Below are 5074 nucleotides of genomic sequence, written 5' to 3' on the forward strand. Positions count from 1 at the left end.
AGGTCCACCGTGCCATCAGTCGTCTTTGATTTGGAGGTGGGAAGTGGATTTTCTTGGAAATGGAAGAAGGTATACTGGGGGATCGAATCTTCGTCTCCCCCATTCCCTCTAGAAAGGCCAGTTCCCACCCCTCAACTCAATTCTGTACTCCTTGGTCCAGAACGCTGCAGGGGAGAGGGGCGGAGAAGGGAAGAGAGGGAGTGGTGACGTCAGGCCGAAGGGAGCCAATCCGAAGCCAACCTCGGGAGGGAGTGAGAAAGGATGAATGAAAAGTCGCGAGCCCAGAGCGCGCCGGGCACAGAAGCTGCAAGCAGGGAGGCGAGGCAAAGGGATTGGGGGACGGTAGGGGGTTGGGAAGCAACGCTCCCCTTTCTGAGTCTCCTACACCTCTCCTAGGCATCCGACACACCTCTGCGACCTCCGAGCCTCCAAATTACGTTCGCGGAGTTGGGGGTGGGGCGTAGAGAAGGAGGGTTGGAGAACGGGACGCTGCAGAAGAGAAACCATTCACAGGAGAGGGAGCACAGAGTAAGTGGTCTTTCCGGGCGCAGGGAGGACTCAGAGGACAGATCCGGGGAGGGCGGCCAGAGGTGAGGAATCTGTCTGGTCTTGGCGGCCCACAGACCAGGGAGATCATCCAGTCCAACTCCTCTTTATTTGGGCCCTTGGGTCCCGCAACCGTCCACACGTGGCTTGGGTGAGACTGCAGTTCTACAGAAAGCCTCTGTCTTTCCATTTCTCTTGCTCCCCTGGGGACGAGGTCCTTATTCCCCAGGATTTCTGCAGCTGTCTGTCACCCCTTAGTTTAGAGCTAGATCTTTTCGGCCTTCCCCTATTCCCATCTTTCCTGATCCCATCTCCATCATCCTCACCATCCCCGTCCCGGTAATTATTATTTCCCTGTTTTCATCTCCATTCTCCGTCCACTCCCTCTTCCACAGTCCGTTATCCCTGTCCCCATTTGTGCGCTTGTTATTCAAATCCACAGACATTTATTAGAGACTTGCTATTGTATATAACAGATAACCTCCTCATCCTTGTCCCCACTAACCTCTTCCCACCCCCACCCCCACCCCGTCTCCACCCCTATCCTTCCCAAGCCTGCGGTCTCCAGTGTCCGTCTCTGTCCCCACCATCGCAGTCCTCATCTTCTCCACCTGCATTTCCATTCCCGACACTTTGACCTCTCCGGGCTGCCTCTGCCTCACTGAGGTTCAGAATCTCCCGCTGAGTCCTCTGCATGTGTGAGCAGTCCCTGGTGTTTTATTCTCTTCCCCCACAGTCCATACCCGAAGCTGGGCTTCGCTGCTTCTCGGCTTTACAGCTCAACCCTGAATCGGAATTCCCGCCTCATTGGGTCAATGGTACAACACTGGGTCCTCCGCAGGACTGAGATCTTGGGCTCCCCTCCTGTCCGAGGCAAAGGTGCAGGGTCTCCCGGACCACCCTCCTTTTTCCGGGGAGAAGGAGAGGAGGGAACCGGCTGGGGGGGGTGTCTCTTCTTCGTGGGTCCTTCTTTCAGCCTCCTTGATAAATTGAAATTCCAAGCTAGCACTCGTGACCTCCCTTCTTCCTCGAACCAGGTTCCTTCCTGGTTGGGAACTGAGATCATAGAAACAGGATCAGGAGCTGAAAGGGAGCTTTGAGAGCATCTGGCTCGAACCCGGATTTTTACAGAGGAGGAAACTGGGATTGGAAATGGGAGAGTGGATTGAGGGCTTGCGAGATGGTTCAGAGCTGGGTAGGGCTTTGTCATATCTCTTGTTCCCCTATCTTTCCCCTCCCTCTCTCTTCCTATTCCCCCCACCTACCCACCCAGGGCCGGGAACCATCAGAACCGGGAGGATGCCCGGAAGTAGTGGTGGCGGTGGAGCCCAGGGGTCTGCTTGGAGGTGGCAGTGGCGGTGGCGTTGACAGCGGCTGCAGCCGGGAGGCGGGGTTGGTTGTTATCTTTGGTTATCTAGCTGTATGAGTGGTGTCGAGTCTTCATAAAGCTAGATAACCGAAAGTAAAAATAACCCCATACACTGCGGAGCACGAGCCCGGGGGAAGGCGGGCCGGAGCTAGGCCCCCCCGGGCTGATGCTGGGGGGAGGGGGGAAATGAAGGGGAGATACACCGAAGGAAGAACCGAGAGACGAAAAAGGAAAAGAAGAGGAGGACAAGACGTCTTGCTTCTAGTGGGACTTCTGAGGCGGCAGCCACCCAGTTCCCCCCCCCCCCCACTCCCTCATCTCCAAGGTAGGAGTCGACCTCCCCTTGTCATTCTTGTCTATAAAGCCTTCCAGAATTTTGGCCATCTCTGCATCTTGTGGGAAAGCCATTCTGGACGACCTCCCTTCTTCCTTTAGTTATCCCATTCGATCCTGATACTACTGCAGCAGGCTCTTTTCACACAGAGAAGATGCGAAAATATCCTCTTTGATACACTGAAAGAGCCATGACTTGGGAGTGATTTTAGTTGTGGGCTCAGGTGAATTATTTCCCCAGATGGGGCCTCAATGTCCTCATCTGTAAAATGAGAGTGCTGGACTCTGTTCTGCTTCTCTTCCTGCTTTAAAAGCAATCTGTGTTCTAAGCTGTTTGGAGCTCTAACAGTCCAAATCTCTATCCTCTAACTCCAGGGAGATCCCAGCAAAGGTTTATTCAAACAGCAGTTAGAGGCCAACCTTCTTCTGCCTCTAAGCTGCTATTCCCTAGCCCTAGTTGCTATTCCCAAAGTGGTAGACTTCTCAGAAATGGGGCTCCAAATGATGTTCCTCCAAATTCCTAACAACTTGGGCTCCTACATAGACAGAAAGGGGCACCCAGTGAGAAAGGAGGGAGAGCAGGCTTTTCTTTGTTCCCTAGTTAGGTAGACAGCATCCACTCTTTTGCAGAGTAGATGTAAAAAGGGAGAATGATTGGTGGATGGTTAATTGAGGGAGGGTCACTGAAGATCTGAAGTTGGGTTTTTTTTCTCAGTCTTCCAGCAAGGTGGATGAAGGGTCAAAGAAGATATGGGGCTGGAAGGGATCTTAGAAATCATCTAATCCAACCTTCTCATTTTACAAATAAGGAAACTGAGGTCTAGAGAGAGATAAAGTGTCTTACCCAATTTCACACAGCTAGTTAGTGACAGGGCTGGGTAAACCCAGGACTTTGGATTTCAAGTTTAGTGTTCTTCCCATCATACATTTCCTTTTATTTGTGGTATCTCCTGGAGGCAGCACTCTGGGGGAATGGGAACTATGCTCCTTTTCCATCTTGGGATCCCTGCCTTCTTCCAGATTGATATCTCAAAAACACCGTCCATCCAGTTTCCTTACAGAAATACCAGGAGGTTTTTCCTCTTCTACCCCTCTACCCACCCCTTATTTGAAGTCACATCTAGATAAAAGCAAATGGATACTGGGGACAAGAAAGGCTTAAAGATGAATTTGAATTAATTATCCTAAGTGGTATCTATACTTGCCAAGGAAACCGGAGAATTTGGAGGAATTAGCTGGCTTCTCAATTGATTCTGTGGATGACTTAGAACCATAGGACCCAGATTTATTTTATCACCAACAGATTTTCTGTCATAGTGAGAAGTGTGGGAAACACAGTAGTGGGGGCCCATCAAATGTGAATCATTGAATCACAAAGGGTGCCTTGACTTTTTGATGTTTTGGGGGGAAGAGGAATTCCTATTCTTATCCTCCTGAGCTTTTCTGTTCATTTAGGAAGTCCTTCCTGACTTCTAATTTTCATTCTGCCAGTCCTTTCTTTCTCCAGATAGAGTTCTGCAGGGCCTCCATTTATCCCATCTCATTTATCCTACTGTTCTAGGATCTCCCTTTTTGGGAAGTTCTTAATACTATCCAACTTTTATCCTGCTGAAGCAGAGGCAAGGTTCTCGAAGCAGGGGAACATAGAACAGGGTTTGGAACAAGGAGAAGGCTAAAGCAAAATGAGATTTGAAAGTTCAGAAAAGGTTACCAGCCTGGAGATAAGGTGGAGGAGGTCAATGAAGATAAATGAAAACTTGGTTACAGGCTAGAGGAGTGGGAGTGAAAGAGAGAGGTGCCTAGAGAAATTAGTTTGGGCATCAGGAGGGTAAAGGACACTAAGGGCATAGATTACAGGGGGAGGCATTTAGTGAACGGGAATCTGGAAAGAAAGGTTATTTTTATTTTAAATCTTTTGACCTTGTTACATGCCTGGCTATAAATGTATCTTTGGAATCTGCTCAGGGTCAGCTCGGCATCGGTAAAGTTTTATTGCTATGATAGATAGCATCCTAGGATCATGGCTTCAGAAGTAGAAGATAGATAGAGATGTCTGTTTCTCAAGGACCAGCCTAGCTAAGTTCTAAGAGGTTCATCACCAGGTTGGCCGTGGTATGAAGCATTTTTTTAGTCACAGAAATTCTCAAAAACTATAAGATTATAGATTTAGAGCTGGAAAGGGATCTCAGATGTCATCTAAACCAACCTTCTCATTCTACAGATGAGGAAACTGAGGTGCAGAGAAGTGAAGTGATTTGTTGTCTACTAAGGTAATAGAAGGGTTGTGGTCTGAGTTGATAAAGAATCATTTCCTCATGGATGAAATCACAGGTACTTAAGTAATGAAGTTCACAGGACCTAGATTGTTGCTGTGAATTCTTAGTTCCCTCATTAATTCATATATCCTTTCAAGTGTTCCTGGGCAGGCCCTATTCTCAAAAAAAAAAAAAAGTCCAGGCCCATGAAGGCCTTGAGGCACTGGAAAAAGGGGAAGAGGGTCTGGGAACTGCCTCCCCCCATCCCCAGCCTGAAACAAATACCAATCATCTTAGAAGGGCAGAACAGAAGAATTGAGGGAGCAGAGTCTCTCTTTTGTGTGTCTGTATGTAGGGAAAGAGGTGAATGTCACCCTGAATATCAGGGTCAAGGTGACTGTTACTGTATGAGTGTGATTTTGGTATGGAACTGCATGTGAGTGGGCCATATGTGATGTGGTACAGTTATAATAGTTCACTTTTCTGAAACACTTTATAAGATTTACAAAGCATTCCCCCTCACAACCCTGTGAAGTGGGTAGTGAAAGAAACCCTCTTTCCCCAATTTTAT

The 5074-nt window shown here is 48.6% G+C and overlaps 2 non-coding genes across 2 annotated transcripts; one reads left to right on the forward strand and one right to left on the reverse strand.

Moving 5' to 3' along the window:
- Nucleotides 1–1949: 1949 nt before the first annotated feature.
- On the reverse strand, nt 1950–2007 carry MIR9C-1 (microRNA mir-9c-1). Its single transcript, NR_162856.1, has one exon. It is a non-coding gene; the product is annotated as a microRNA mir-9c-1 (primary transcript).
- Nucleotides 1950–2011, forward strand: MIR9A-3 (microRNA mir-9a-3). Its single transcript, NR_127452.1, has one exon. It is a non-coding gene; the product is annotated as a microRNA mir-9a-3 (primary transcript).
- The last annotated feature ends 3063 nt before the right edge of the window (nt 2012–5074 follow it).

This window comes from Monodelphis domestica, chromosome 2 (genome assembly GCF_027887165.1).
Source record: "Monodelphis domestica isolate mMonDom1 chromosome 2, mMonDom1.pri, whole genome shotgun sequence".
Lineage (NCBI taxonomy): Eukaryota > Metazoa > Chordata > Mammalia > Didelphimorphia > Didelphidae > Monodelphis > Monodelphis domestica.